The sequence below is a fragment of the Crinia signifera genome, chromosome 6, assembly GCF_055691185.1.
Source record: "Crinia signifera chromosome 6, ASM5569118v1, whole genome shotgun sequence".
NCBI classification, from domain to species: Eukaryota; Metazoa; Chordata; class Amphibia; order Anura; family Myobatrachidae; genus Crinia; species Crinia signifera.
The window spans coordinates 285,368,204-285,385,538 of record NC_139222.1 but is presented as its reverse complement, the minus strand read 5'-3'; positions in this window follow the sequence as shown (position 1 = coordinate 285,385,538).

Genomic DNA, 17,335 nt, shown 5'->3' with positions numbered 1-17,335 from the left:
TGAGCGCCCAAACACGTGTGTTTACCAGCATTACATGCACATGGGCAGTATGACTGGGGAGTCCCTGAGCGCCCATACACGTGTGTTTACCAGCATTACATGCACATGGGCAGTATGACTGGCGAGTCCCTGAGCGCCCATACACATATGAATAGCAGCGTTACATGCACATGGGCAGTATGACTGGCGAGTCCCTGAGCGCCCATACACGTGTGTGTATAGCAGCATTACATGCACATGGGCAGTATGACTGGTGAGTCCCTGAGCGCCCATACACGTGTGTATAGCAGCATAACATGCACATGGGCAGTATGACTGGTAAGTCCCTGAGCGCCCATACACGTGTATATAGCAGCATAACATGCACATGGGCAGTATGACTGGCGAGTCCCTGAGCGCCCATACACATATGTATAGCAGCGTTACATGCACATGGGCAGTATGACTGGCGAGTCCCTGAGCGCCCATACACGTGTGTATAGCAGCATTACATACACATGGGCAGTATGACTGGTGAGTCCCTGAGCGCCCATACACCTGTGTATAGCAGCATTACATACACATGGGCAGTATGACTGGCGAGTCCCTGAGCGCCCATACACGTGTGTATAGCAGCATTACATGCACATGGGCAGTATGACTGGCGAGTACCTGAGCGCCCATACACGTGTGTGTATAGCAGCATTACATGCACATGGGCAGTATGACTGGCGAGTCCCTGAGCGCCCATACACGTGTGTGTATAGCAGCATTACATGCACATGGGCAGTATGACTGGTGAGTCCCTGAGCGCCCATACACGTGTGTATAGCAGCATTACATGTACATGGGCAGTATGACTGGTGAGTCCCTGAGCGCCCATACACGTGTGTGTGTAGCAGCATTACATGCACATGGGCGGTATGACTGGCGAGTCCCTGAGCGCCCAAACACGTGTGTTTACCAGCATTACATGCACATGGGCAGTATGACTGGGGAGTCCCTGAGCGCCCATACACGTGTGTTTACCAGCATTACATGCACATGGGCAGTATGACTGGCGAGTCCCTGAGCGCCCATACACATATGAATAGCAGCGTTACATGCACATGGGCAGTATGACTGGCGAGTCCCTGAGCGCCCATACACGTGTGTGTATAGCAGCATTACATGCACATGGGCAGTATGACTGGTGAGTCCCTGAGCGCCCATACACGTGTGTATAGCAGCATAACATGCACATGGGCAGTATGACTGGTAAGTCCCTGAGCGCCCATACACGTGTGTATAGCAGCATAACATGCACATGGGCAGTATGACTGGCGAGTCCCTGAGCGCCCATACACATATGTATAGCAGCGTTACATGCACATGGGCAGTATGACTGGCGAGTCCCTGAGCGCCCATACACGTGTGTATAGCAGCGTTACATGCACATGGGCAGTATGACTGGCGAGTCCCTGAGCGCCCATACACGTGTGTATAGCAGCATTACATGTACATGGGCAGTATGACTGGTGAGTCCCTGAGCGCCCATACACGTGTGTGTGTAGCAGCATTACATGCACATGGGCGGTATGACTGGCGAGTCCCTGAGCGCCCAAACACGTGTGTTTACCAGCATTACATGCACATGGGCAGTATGACTGGGGAGTCCCTGAGCGCCCATACACGTGTGTTTACCAGCATTACATGCACATGGGCAGTATGACTGGCGAGTCCCTGAGCGCCCATACACATATGAATAGCAGCGTTACATGCACATGGGCAGTATGACTGGCGAGTCCCTGAGCGCCCATACACGTGTGTGTATAGCAGCATTACATGCACATGGGCAGTATGACTGGTGAGTCCCTGAGCGCCCATACACGTGTGTATAGCAGCATAACATGCACATGGGCAGTATGACTGGTAAGTCCCTGAGCGCCCATACACGTGTGTATAGCAGCATAACATGCACATGGGCAGTATGACTGGCGAGTCCCTGAGCGCCCATACACATATGTATAGCAGCGTTACATGCACATGGGCAGTATGACTGGCGAGTCCCTGAGAGCCCATACACGTGTGTATAGCAGCATTACATACACATGGGCAGTATGACTGGCGAGTCCCTGAGCGCCCATACAAGTGTGTGTATAGCAGCATTACATGCACATTGGCAGTATGACTGGTGAGTCCCTGAGCGCCCATACACGTGTGTATAGCAGCATAACATGCACATGGGCAGTATGACTGGTAAGTCCCTGAGCGCCCATACACGTGTGTATAGCAGCATAACATGCACATGGGCAGTATGACTGGCGAGTCCCTGAGCGCCCATACACATATGTATAGCAGCGTTACATGCACATGGGCAGTATGACTGGCGAGTCCCTGAGCGCCCATACACGTGTGTATAGCAGCATTACATACACATGGGCAGTATGACTGGTGAGTCCCTGAGCGCCCATACACGTGTGTATAGCAGCGTTACATGCACATGGGCAGTATGACTGGCGAGTCCCTGAGCGCCCATACACGTGTGTGTAGCAGCATTACATGCACATGGGCAGTATGACTGGTGAGTCCCTGAGCGCCCATACACGTGTGTATAGCAGCATTACATGTACATGGGCAGTATGACTGGTGAGTCCCTGAGCGCCCATACACGTGTGTGTGTAGCAGCATTACATGCACATGGGCGGTATGACTGGCGAGTCCCTGAGCGCCCAAACACGTGTGTTTACCAGCATTACAGGCACATGGGCAGTATGACTGGGGAGTCCCTGAGCGCCCATACACGTGTGTTTACCAGCATTACATGCACATGGGCAGTATGACTGGCGAGTCCCTGAGCGCCCATACACATATGAATAGCAGCGTTACATGCACATGGGCAGTATGACTGGCGAGTCCCTGAGCGCCCATACACGTGTGTGTATAGCAGCATTACATGCACATGGGCAGTATGACTGGTGAGTCCCTGAGCGCCCATACACGTGTGTATAGCAGCATAACATGCACATGGGCAGTATGACTGGTAAGTCCCTGAGCGCCCATACACGTGTGTATAGCAGCATAACATGCACATGGGCAGTATGACTGGCGAGTCCCTGAGCGCCCATACACATATGTATAGCAGCGTTACATGCACATGGGCAGTATGACTGGCGAGTCCCTGAGCGCCCATACACGTGTGTATAGCAGCATTACATACACATGGGCAGTATGACTGGTGAGTCCCTGAGCGCCCATACACCTGTGTATAGCAGCATTACATACACATGGGCAGTATGACTGGCGAGTCCCTGAGCGCCCATACACGTGTGTATAGCAGCATTACATGCACATGGGCAGTATGACTGGCGAGTACCTGAGCGCCCATACACGTGTGTGTATAGCAGCATTACATGCACATGGGCAGTATGACTGGCGAGTACCTGAGCGCCCATACACGTGTGTGTATAGCAGCATTACATGCACATGGGCAGTATGACTGGCGAGTCCCTGAGCGCCCATACACGTGTGTGTATAGCAGCATTACATGCACATGGGCAGTATGACTGGTGAGTCCTTGAGCGCCCATACACGTGTGTGTAGCAGAATTACATGCACATGGGCAGTATGACTGGTGAGTCCCTGAGCGCCCACACACGTGTGTGTATAGCAGCATTACATGCACATGGGCAGTATGACTGGTGAGTCCCTGAGCGCCCATACACGTGTGTATAGCAGCGTTACATGCACATGGGCAGTATGACTGGCGAGTCCCTGAGCGCCCATACACGTGTGTGTAGCAGCATTACATGCACATGGGCAGTATGACTGGTGAGTCCCTGAGCGCCCATACACGTGTGTATAGCAGCATTACATGTACATGGGCAGTATGACTGGTGAGTCCCTGAGCGCCCATACACGTGTGTGTGTGTGTAGCAGCATTACATGCACATGGGCGGTATGACTGGCGAGTCCCTGAGCGCCCAAACACGTGTGTTTACCAGCATTACATGCACATGGGCAGTATGACTGGGGAGTCCCTGAGCGCCCATACACGTGTGTTTACCAGCATTACATGCACATGGGCAGTATGACTGGCGAGTCCCTGAGCGCCCATACACATATGAATAGCAGCGTTACATGCACATGGGCAGTATGACTGGCGAGTCCCTGAGCACCCATACACGTGTGTGTATAGCAGCATTACATGCACATGGGCAGTATGACTGGTGAGTCCCTGAGCGCCCATACACGTGTGTATAGCAGCATAACATGCACATGGGCAGTATGACTGGTAAGTCCCTGAGCGCCCATACACGTGTGTATAGCAGCATAACATGCACATGGGCAGTATGAGTGGCGAGTCCCTGAGCGCCCATACACATATGTATAGCAGCGTTACATGCACATGGGCAGTATGACTGGCGAGTCCCTGAGCGCCCATACACGTGTGTATAGCAGCATTACATACACATGGGCAGTATGACTGGTGAGTCCCTGAGCGCCCATACACCTGTGTATAGCAGCATTACATACACATGGGCAGTATGACTGGCGAGTCCCTGAGCGCCCATACACGTGTGTATAGCAGCATTACATGCACATGGGCAGTATGACTGGCGAGTACCTGAGCGCCCATACACGTGTGTGTATAGCAGCATTACATGCACATGGGCAGTATGACTGGCGAGTCCCTGAGCGCCCATACACGTGTGTGTATAGCAGCATTACATGCACATGGGCAGTATGACTGGTGAGTCCCTGAGCGCCCATACACGTGTGTATAGCAGCATTACATGTACATGGGCAGTATGACTGGTGAGTCCCTGAGCGCCCATACACGTGTGTGTGTAGCAGCATTACATGCACATGGGCGGTATGACTGGCGAGTCCCTGAGCGCCCAAACACGTGTGTTTACCAGCATTACATGCACATGGGCAGTATGACTGGGGAGTCCCTGAGCGTCCATACACGTGTGTTTACCAGCATTACATGCACATGGGCAGTATGACTGGCGAGTCCCTGAGCGCCCATACACATATGAATAGCAGCGTTACATGCACATGGGCAGTATGACTGGCGAGTCCCTGAGCGCCCATACACGTGTGTGTATAGCAGCATTACATGCACATGGGCAGTATGACTGGTGAGTCCCTGAGCGCCCATACACGTGTGTATAGCAGCATAACATGCACATGGGCAGTATGACTGGTAAGTCCCTGAGCGCCCATACACGTGTGTATAGCAGCATAACATGCACATGGGCAGTATGACTGGCGAGTCCCTGAGCGCCCATACACATATGTATAGCAGCGTTACATGCACATGGGCAGTATGACTGGCGAGTCCCTGAGCGCCCATACACGTGTGTATAGCAGCGTTACATGCACATGGGCAGTATGACTGGCGAGTCCCTGAGCGCCCATACACGTGTGTATAGCAGCATTACATGTACATGGGCAGTATGACTGGTGAGTCCCTGAGCGCCCATACACGTGTGTGTGTAGCAGCATTACATGCACATGGGCGGTATGACTGGCGAGTCCCTGAGCGCCCAAACACGTGTGTTTACCAGCATTACATGCACATGGGCAGTATGACTGGGGAGTCCCTGAGCGCCCATACACGTGTGTTTACCAGCATTACATGCACATGGGCAGTATGACTGGCGAGTCCCTGAGCGCCCATACACATATGAATAGCAGCGTTACATGCACATGGGCAGTATGACTGGCGAGTCCCTGAGCGCCCATACACGTGTGTGTATAGCAGCATTACATGCACATGGGCAGTATGACTGGTGAGTCCCTGAGCGCCCATACACGTGTGTATAGCAGCATAACATGCACATGGGCAGTATGACTGGTAAGTCCCTGAGCGCCCATACACGTGTGTATAGCAGCATAACATGCACATGGGCAGTATGACTGGCGAGTCCCTGAGCGCCCATACACATATGTATAGCAGCGTTACATGCACATGGGCAGTATGACTGGCGAGTCCCTGAGAGCCCATACACGTGTGTATAGCAGCATTACATACACATGGGCAGTATGACTGGCGAGTCCCTGAGCGCCCATACAAGTGTGTGTATAGCAGCATTACATGCACATTGGCAGTATGACTGGTGAGTCCCTGAGCGCCCATACACGTGTGTATAGCAGCATAACATGCACATGGGCAGTATGACTGGTAAGTCCCTGAGCGCCCATACACGTGTGTATAGCAGCATAACATGCACATGGGCAGTATGACTGGCGAGTCCCTGAGCGCCCATACACATATGTATAGCAGCGTTACATGCACATGGGCAGTATGACTGGCGAGTCCCTGAGCGCCCATACACGTGTGTATAGCAGCATTACATACACATGGGCAGTATGACTGGTGAGTCCCTGAGCGCCCATACACCTGTGTATAGCAGCATTACATACACATGGGCAGTATGACTGGCGAGTCCCTGAGCGCCCATACACGTGTGTATAGCAGCATTACATGCACATGGGCAGTATGACTGGCGAGTACCTGAGCGCCCATACACGTGTGTGTATAGCAGCATTACATGCACATGGGCAGTATGACTGGCGAGTCCCTGAGCGCCCATACACGTGTGTGTATAGCAGCATTACATGCACATGGGCAGTATGACTGGTGAGTCCCTGAGCATCCATACACGTGTGTATAGCAGCATTACATGCACATGGGCAGTATGACTGGTGAGTCCCTGAGCGTCCATACACGTGTGTATAGCAGCATTACATGCACATGGGCAGTATGACCGGCGAGTCCCTGAGCGCCCATACATGTGTGTATAGCAGCATTACATGCACATGGGCAGTATGACTGGGGAGTCCCTGAGCGCCCATACACGTGTATAACAGCATTACATGCACATGGGCAGTATGACTGGCGAGTCCCTGAGTGCCCATACACGTGTGTATAGCAGCAGTACATGCACATGGGCAGTATGACTGGGGGAGTCCCTGAGCGCCCATACACGTGTGTATAGCAGCATTACATGCACATGGGCAGTATGATTGGGGAGTCCCTGAGCACCCATACACGTGTGTATAGCAGCATTACATGTACATGGGCAGTATGACTGGCGAGTCCCTGAGCGCCCAAACACGTGTGTTTACCAGCATTACATGCACATGGGCAGTATGACTGGGGAGTCCCTGAGCGTCCATACACGTGTGTTTACCAGCATTACATGCACATGGGCAGTATGACTGGCGAGTCCCTGAGCGCCCATACACATATGAATAGCAGCGTTACATGCACATGGGCAGTATGACTGGCGAGTCCCTGAGCGCCCATACACGTGTGTGTATAGCAGCATTACATGCACATGGGCAGTATGACTGGTGAGTCCCTGAGCGCCCATACACGTGTGTATAGCAGCATAACATGCACATGGGCAGTATGACTGGTAAGTCCCTGAGCGCCCATACACGTGTGTATAGCAGCATAACATGCACATGGGCAGTATGACTGGCGAGTCCCTGAGCGCCCATACACATATGTATAGCAGCGTTACATGCACATGGGCAGTATGACTGGCGAGTCCCTGAGCGCCCATACACGTGTGTATAGCAGCGTTACATGCACATGGGCAGTATGACTGGCGAGTCCCTGAGCGCCCATACACGTGTGTATAGCAGCATTACATGTACATGGGCAGTATGACTGGTGAGTCCCTGAGCGCCCATACACGTGTGTGTGTAGCAGCATTACATGCACATGGGCGGTATGACTGGCGAGTCCCTGAGCGCCCAAACACGTGTGTTTACCAGCATTACATGCACATGGGCAGTATGACTGGGGAGTCCCTGAGCGCCCATACACGTGTGTTTACCAGCATTACATGCACATGGGCAGTATGACTGGCGAGTCCCTGAGCGCCCATACACATATGAATAGCAGCGTTACATGCACATGGGCAGTATGACTGGCGAGTCCCTGAGCGCCCATACACGTGTGTGTATAGCAGCATTACATGCACATGGGCAGTATGACTGGTGAGTCCCTGAGCGCCCATACACGTGTGTATAGCAGCATAACATGCACATGGGCAGTATGACTGGTAAGTCCCTGAGCGCCCATACACGTGTGTATAGCAGCATAACATGCACATGGGCAGTATGACTGGCGAGTCCCTGAGCGCCCATACACATATGTATAGCAGCGTTACATGCACATGGGCAGTATGACTGGCGAGTCCCTGAGAGCCCATACACGTGTGTATAGCAGCATTACATACACATGGGCAGTATGACTGGCGAGTCCCTGAGCGCCCATACAAGTGTGTGTATAGCAGCATTACATGCACATTGGCAGTATGACTGGTGAGTCCCTGAGCGCCCATACACGTGTGTATAGCAGCATAACATGCACATGGGCAGTATGACTGGTAAGTCCCTGAGCGCCCATACACGTGTGTATAGCAGCATAACATGCACATGGGCAGTATGACTGGCGAGTCCCTGAGCGCCCATACACATATGTATAGCAGCGTTACATGCACATGGGCAGTATGACTGGCGAGTCCCTGAGCGCCCATACACGTGTGTATAGCAGCATTACATACACATGGGCAGTATGACTGGTGAGTCCCTGAGCGCCCATACACCTGTGTATAGCAGCATTACATACACATGGGCAGTATGACTGGCGAGTCCCTGAGCGCCCATACACGTGTGTATAGCAGCATTACATGCACATGGGCAGTATGACTGGCGAGTACCTGAGCGCCCATACACGTGTGTGTATAGCAGCATTACATGCACATGGGCAGTATGACTGGCGAGTCCCTGAGCGCCCATACACGTGTGTGTATAGCAGCATTACATGCACATGGGCAGTATGACTGGTGAGTCCCTGAGCATCCATACACGTGTGTATAGCAGCATTACATGCACATGGGCAGTATGACTGGTGAGTCCCTGAGCGTCCATACACGTGTGTATAGCAGCATTACATGCACATGGGCAGTATGACCGGCGAGTCCCTGAGCGCCCATACATGTGTGTATAGCAGCATTACATGCACATGGGCAGTATGACTGGGGAGTCCCTGAGCGCCCATACACGTGTATAACAGCATTACATGCACATGGGCAGTATGACTGGCGAGTCCCTGAGTGCCCATACACGTGTGTATAGCAGCAGTACATGCACATGGGCAGTATGACTGGGGGAGTCCCTGAGCGCCCATACACGTGTGTATAGCAGCATTACATGCACATGGGCAGTATGATTGGGGAGTCCCTGAGCACCCATACACGTGTGTATAGCAGCATTACATGTACATGGGCAGTATGACTGGCGAGTCCCTGAGTGCCCATACACGTGTGTATAGCAGCAGTACATGCACATGGGCAGTATGACTGGGGGAGTCCCTGAGCGCCCATACACGTGTATAACAGCATTACATGCACATGGGCAGTATGACTGGTGAGTCACTGAGTGCCCATACATGCACATGGGCAGTATGACCGGCGAGTCCCTGAGCGTCCATACATGTGTGTATAGCAGCATTACATGCACATGGGCAGTATGACTGGCGGGTCCTTGAGTGCCCATACATGTGTGTATAGCAGCATTACATGCACATGGGCAGTATGACTGGCGAGTCCCTGAGCGCCCATACACGTGTGTATAGCAGCATTACATGCACATGGGCAGTATGACCGGCGAGTCCCTGAGCGCCCATACACGTGTGTATAGCAGCATTACATGCACATGGGCAGTATGACTGGTGAGTCCCTGAGCGCCCATACACGTGTGTATAGCAGCATTACATGCACATGGGCAGTATGACTGGTGAGTCACTGAGCGCCCATACACGTGTGTATAGCAGCATTACATGCACATGGGCAGTATGACTGGTGAGTCCCTGAGCGCCCATACACGTGTGTATAGCAGCATTACATGCACATGGGCAGTATGACTGGCGGGTCCTTGAGTGCCCATACACGTGTGTATAGCAGCATTACATGCACATGGGCAGTATGACTGGCGAGTCCCTGAGCGCCCATACACGTGTGTATAGCAGCATTACATGCACATGGGCAGTATGACTGGCGAGTCCCTGAGCGCCCATACACGTGTGTATAGCAGCATTACATGCACATGGGCAGTATGACTGGCGAGTCCCTGAGCGCCCATACACGTGTGTATAGCAGCGTTACATGCACATGGGCAGTATGACTGGCGAGTCCCTGAGCGCCCATACACGTGTGTATAGCAGCGTTACATGCACATGGGCAGTATGACTGGTGAGTCCCTGAGCGCCCATACACGTGTGTATAGCAGCATTACATGCACATGGGCAGTATGACTGGTGAGTCCCTGAGCGCCCATACACATGTGTATAGCAGCATTACATGCACATGGGCAGTATGACTGGTGAGTCCCTGAGCGCCCATACACGTGTGTATAGCAGCATTACATGCACATGGGCAGTATGACTGGTGAGTCCCTGAGCGCCCATACAAATGCACATGGGCAGTATGACTGGTGAGTCCCTGAGCGCCCATACACGTGTATATAGCAACATTACATGCACATGAGCAGTATGACTGGTGAGTCCCTGAGCGCCCATACACGTGTGTATAGCAGCATTACATGCACATGGGCAGTATGACTGGTGAGTCCCTGAGCGCCCATACACGTGTGTATAGCACCATTACATGCACATGGGCAGTATGACTGTTGAGTCACTGAGCGCCCATACACGTGTGTATAGCAGCATTACATACACATGGGCAGTATGACTGGCGAGTCCCTGAGCGCCCATAAACGTGTGTATAGCAGCATTACATGCACATGGGCAGTATGACTGGCGAGTCCCTGAGCGCCCATAAACGTGTGTATAGCAGCATTACATGCACATGGGCAGTATGACTGGCGAGTCCCTGAGCGCCCATACACGTGTGTATAGCAGCATCACATGCACATGGGCAGTATGACTGGCGAGTCCCTGAGCGCCCATACACGTGTGTATAGCAGCGTTACATGCACATGGGCAGTATGACTGGCGAGTCCCTGAGCGCCCATACACGTGTGTATAGCAGCGTTACATGCACATGGGCAGTATGACTGGCGAGTCCCTGAGCGCCCATACACGTGTGTATAGCAGCGTTACATGCACATGGGCAGTATGACTGGCGAGTCCCTGAGCGCCCATACACGTGTGTATAGCAGCGTTACATGCACATGGGCAGTATGACTGGCGAGTCCCTGAGCGCCCATACACGTGTGTATAGCAGCGTTACATGCACATGGGCAGTATGACTGGCGAGTCCCTTAGCGCCCATACACGTGTGTATAGCAGCGTTACATGCACATGGGCAGTATGACTGGTGAGTCCCTGAGCGCCCATACACGTGTGTATAGCAGCATTACATGCACATGGGCAGTATGACTGGTGAGTCCCTGAGCGCCCATACACGTGTGTATAGCAGCATTACATGCACATGGGCAGTATGACTGGTGAGTCCCTGAGCGCCCATACACGTGTGTATAGCAGCATTACATGCACATGGGCAGTATGACTGGTGAGTCCCTGAGCTCCCATACACGTGTGTATAGCAGCATTACATGCACATGGGCAGTATGACTGGTGAGTCCCTGAGCGCCCATACACGTGTGTATAGCAGCTTTACATGCACATGGGCAGTATGACTGGTGTGTCCTGAGCGCCCATACACGTGTGTATAACAGCATTACATACACATGGGCAGTATGAGTGGTGAGTCCCTGAGCGCCCATAAACGTGTGTATAGCACCATTACATGCACATGGGCAGTATGACTGGTGAGTCCCTGAGCGCCCATACACGTGTGTATAGCAGCATTACATGCACATGGGCAGTATGACTGGCGAGTCCCTGAGCGCCCATAAACGTGTGTATAGCAGCATTACATGCACATGGGCAGTATGACTGGCGAGTCCCTGAGCGCCCATACACGTGTGTATAGCAGCGTTACATGCACATGGGCAGTATGACTGGCGAGTCCCTGAGCGCCCATACACGTGTGTATAGCAGCGTTACATGGACATGGGCAGTATGACTGGCGAGTCCCTGAGCATACACGTGTGTATAGCAGCGTTACATGCACATGGGCAGTATGACTGGCGAGTCCCTGAGCGCCCATACACGTGTGTATAGCAGCGTTACATGCACATGGGCAGTATGACTGGCGAGTCCCTGAGCGCCCATACACGTGTGTATAGCAGCATTACATGCACATGGGCAGTATGACTGGCGAGTCCCTGAGCGCCCATACACGTGTGTATAGCAGCATTACATGCACATGGGCAGTATGACTGGCGAGTCCCTGAGCGCCCATACACGTGTGTATAGCAGCATTACATGCACATGGGCAGTATGACTGGCGAGTCCCTGAGCGCCCATACACGTGTGTATAGCAGCATTACATGCACATGGGCAGTATGACTGGCGAGTCCCTGAGCACCCATACACATGTGTATACCAGCATTACATGCACATGGTCAGTATGACTGGCGAGTCCCTGAGCGCCCATACGCGTGTGTATAGCAGCGTTACATGCACATGGGCAGTATGACTGGCGAGTCCCTGAGCGCCCATACGCGTGTGTATAGCAGCGTTACATGCACATGGGCAGTATGACTGGCGAGTCCCTGAGCGCCCATACGCGTGTGTATAGCAGCGTTACATGCACATGGGCAGTATGACTGGCGAGTCCCTGAGCGCCCATACGCGTGTGTATAGCAGCGTTACATGCACATGGGCAGTATGACTGGCGAGTCCCTGAGCGCCCATACACGTGTGTATAGCAGCGTTACATGCACATGGGCAGTATGACTGGCGAGTCCCTGAGCGCCCATACACGTGTGTACAGCAGCATTACATGCACATGGGCAGTATGACTGGCGAGTCCCTGAGCGCCCATACGCGTGTGTACAGCAGCATTACATGCACATGGGCAGTATGACTGGCGAGTCCCTGAGCGCCCATACACGTGTGTATAGCAACATTACATGCACATGAGCAGTATGACTGGTGAGTCCCTGAGCGCCCATACACGTGTGTATAGCAACATTACATGCACATGAGCAGTATGACTGGTGAGTCCCTGAGCGCCCATACACGTGTGTATAGCAGCATTACATGTACATGGGCAGTATGACTGGTGAGTCCCTGAGCGCCCATACACGTGTGTATAGCAGCATTACATGTACATGGGCAGTATGACTGGTGAGTCCCTGAGCGCCCATACACGTGTATATAGCAGCATTACATGCACATGGGCGGTATGACTGGCGAGTCCCTGAGCGCCCATACACGTGTGTATAACAGCATTACATGTACATGGGCAGTATGACTGGTGAGTCCCTGAGCGCCCATACACGTGTGTATAGCAGCATTACATGTACATGGGCAGTATGACTGGTGAGTCCCTGAGCGCCCATACACGTGTGTGTGTAGCAGCATTACATGCACATGGGCAGTATGACTGGTGAGTCCCTGAGCGCCCATACACGTGTGTATAGCAGCATTACATGTACATGGGCAGTATGACTGGTGAGTCCCTGAGCGCCCATACACGTGTGTGTGTAGCAGCATTACATGCACATGGGCGGTATGACTGGCGAGTCCCTGAGCGCCCATACACGTGTGTATAGCAGCATTACATGCACATGGGCAGTATGACTGGCGAGTCCCTGAGCGCCCATACGCACGTGTTTACCAGCCATACAATGGGAGCTACATGTGTATTAGCCCAGGGCACCTGTAGCTTTTACTCAGGTCCTGGGGGGATTCGGTATGAAATCCCGATGGTCAAAATCCCGACAGGGTCAAAATCCCAACATTTAAAATCCCGACATGGTCAAAATACCGACATACAGAATGTTCAGGTGAAACAGTCGACATGACTTTCCGTCGACAGGTCGCGTGGTCGACATGGGTTTTTTCCTTGTTTTTTTACCCGAATGTCGACATGAACACAGTTGGAAGTGAACCGCAGCCCCTTGCATCGCTCGTTACGCTCGCGATGCTTCGGGCACGGTGCCTCGCTGCGCTCGGCACACTATTTTATTCTCCCACCACTTCCTGGATGGTAGGGCATGAAATACCGCCTGTCGGCACATGTCGGGTCAAAAAACAGTGAAAAAACCCATGTCGACCTGTCGACAGAAAGTCATGTTGACTGTTTCCCCTGTACAATCTATATGTCGATATTTTGACCTTTTCGGGATTTTAAATGTTGGGATTTTGACCTTGTCGGGATTTTGTCCCTGTCAGTATTATGACCCATTCGGGATTTTGACCGTCGGGATATTCACTGCATCCCCCCTGGGGGACAGCTGCATTATATGAAGGGTTAATCCATAATGAATTTCACAAGGACCAGTTCTCTCTGCAGAAACGCTGCAGAGCAGGGGGTGGGGATTGCACCTGTATTTTGTTCTTCGCCGAGCGCCCAGTTAGATCTGTACCCGGCTTTGTGTGTCGCAGATTCTCCTGCTCTGTATTTTGTTGTGCGTGTTACACACATGCTTCCACGCCTGTCAGTGCTGCTAAATGAACTTGACAATCATTAATCAAGTTGTCACGCTAATTACATATATTGGCAGCAGTTTAATTATGATGTGCAATCCACTGAATGCATGGGTGTGTGATACAGCTCAGAGATACGCCCACATGAGACGGAATCACGGAGACCAGCGCTCAATAGTATCCGCTTTATAAATGGGGAAGTCATATCGATAAACAGCACCAATCGCTCAATTCATTCTAAGTAACAAGGACGGATGTCAGAGGTCACATCACACATTAATACTGTGCCAGAAGTTTGGCAGGCGCCTGTATACCAGCGGGAGCTATGTATAGCTATAATTAATGTGTAATATGGACCCTCAGCCACCAATATGGACGATGCGTGGCTCTGTATTTCCGTGGCTCTGTATTTACGTGGCTCCGCATTCCTCTGAATATTGTTACCGTTATTCCATGTGTAACACTTATTGGCAGATATAGAGGAGGCGGGGCTTGTGGGGCACATGACGTTGCCTGGGGATACGGTTGACCCTATGCATTGTGTCAACCGCTGAAGTTCGTCAGGGTTGGAAAGTCAACACAACGCATTCGTTCAACAATAGGTCGACAGTCAAAAAGTCAACGAGTTTTTTCCCTTTTATTTGAGCCGACACGTGCCGACAGGCGGTATTTCCTGCTCCACCGTCCACTACGGCATGCTGGGAGGATAGTCCCTGAAGAATTGCGAGCGGAGCGGTACTACAGTGTCCATGTCTACTATGTTGACATTCAGGACAAAAATACATGAAGAACTAGTATCTACCGTTTTGCTGTCGACCTTCCCATTGTTATGCTAATTCTTGTGTTGACCTTCAAACCCTGTGGAGCTTAGCCAAGTCAACCTATTTCACGTGTCGACCTAAGCCCTGTCGACCTTCAGTGGTCAACTCAATGCTTGTTGACCTAAATAAATGTTGACCCAATTACTCACACCCGTTGGCTGGCCACTAGTGGGGAATTACCATCAGCCACACGTGGTATCACCAGAGAGGCAAGGCCAGCCACGAGAGGCGTATGGTTATCCTATGGACTAGAGGATTCTTTTTACCACTTTATATTTTGGTTAAGATGACTCTACTGTAGGTCCTCACGGGGGCGATGAGAGCGGAGCGGGGATCAGGATTTACTAACAATCATTTTGTGCTGGAACATTTCACACTGCAAGTCGTATTGTCTTTCTATGGTAACGCTAGTGGTTTTGTGTGCTGTGAGGTGCACACCCAGTTGTGTGTGCTGTGAGGTGCAGACCAGGTGGTATGTGTGCTGTGAGGTGCAGACCAGGTGGTATGTGTGCTGTGAGGTGCAGACTCAGTTGTGTGCGTGCTGTGAGGTGCAGACCCAGTTGTGTGTGTGCTGTGAGGTGCAGACCCAATTTTGTGTGTGCTGTGAGGTGCAGACCCAGTTGTGTGTGTGTTCTGTGAGGTGCAGACCCAGTTGTGTGTGTGCTGTGAGGTGCAGACCCAGTTGTGTGTGCTGTGAGGTGCAGAACCAGTTGTGTGTGTGCTGTGAGGTGCAGACCCAGTTTTGTGCGTGCTGTGAGGTGCAGACCCAGTTGTGTGCGTGCTGTGAGGTGCAGACCCAGTTGTGTGTGCTGTGAGGTGCAGACCGAGTTGTGTGTGTGCTGTGAGGTGCAGACCCAGTTGTATGTGTGCTGTGAGGTGCAGACCCTGATGTGTGTGTGCTGTGAGGTGCAGAACCAGTTGTGTGTGTGCTGTGAGGTGCAGACCCAGTTGTGTGCGTGCTGTGAGGTGCAGACCCAGTTGTGTGTGCTGTGAGGTGCAGACCCTGATGTGTGTGTGCTGTGAGGTGCAGAACCAGTTGTGTGTGTGCTGTGAGGTGCAGACCCAGTTGTGTGCGTGCTGTGAGGTGCAGACCCAGTTGTGTGTGCTGTGAGGTGCAGACCCTGATGTGTGTGTGCTGTAAGGTGCAGAACCAGTTGTGTGTGTGCTGTGAGGTGCAGACCCAGTTGTGTGCGTGCTGTGAGGTGCAGACCCAGTTGTGTGTGCTGTGAGGTGCAGACCCTGATGTGTGTTTGCTGCAACACATGCGCCGACCAGCGAGATCCGTCCAGCCGTTTGTGTTTAAAGTGAATTTATCGGTTCATGGCCTGAAATGCCATCAACGCAGTCAAATTAGTCAAACTGTCGACACATTCAAAAGTTTGACATGGAAAACGTTGACATTAGATTTTGGCGTTTATGTCGACATATTTGAACATGTACACTGTATCAGTGTGACGCGCGGCTCTCACCACAGTATTATATTCTCCCTCTATGCCCGCTGGGATGGTACAGTGTGAACAAGTCGGTTTATAAACCCTCAACAGCACTTATTACACAACTACACAACGCTAGTGTAGCACGTATGTCCCACATTAGTGTGTGCGATGTTACACAACTAATAATAACTATATAATATATATATATATATATATATATATATATATATATATATCACACTGGCCCCAATCCAGCAGCGTTACATTTAATCACGCATTGTTTACAAACAAAACCTCTGCTCATTTACATATAATGCCGCCAATTACCGCTCACAGAGAATATAATCAATATTGTATGAACGTTTGTATAATGTAATCAGTGTATCGGCGGTGTTTGGATGTCGCCTAGGACAACGCATCTACAGAATAATAGAACAGACGAATCTACGAAGCATCAGACTTATTACGCCAATGGTTATAGTAACGGCCACGGTCATGTATATGTTTTATTACCAGCGGCACCGTTGGGATAGGAGGGAGCAGGCCACTGTAAGGGGACACATGGGGAG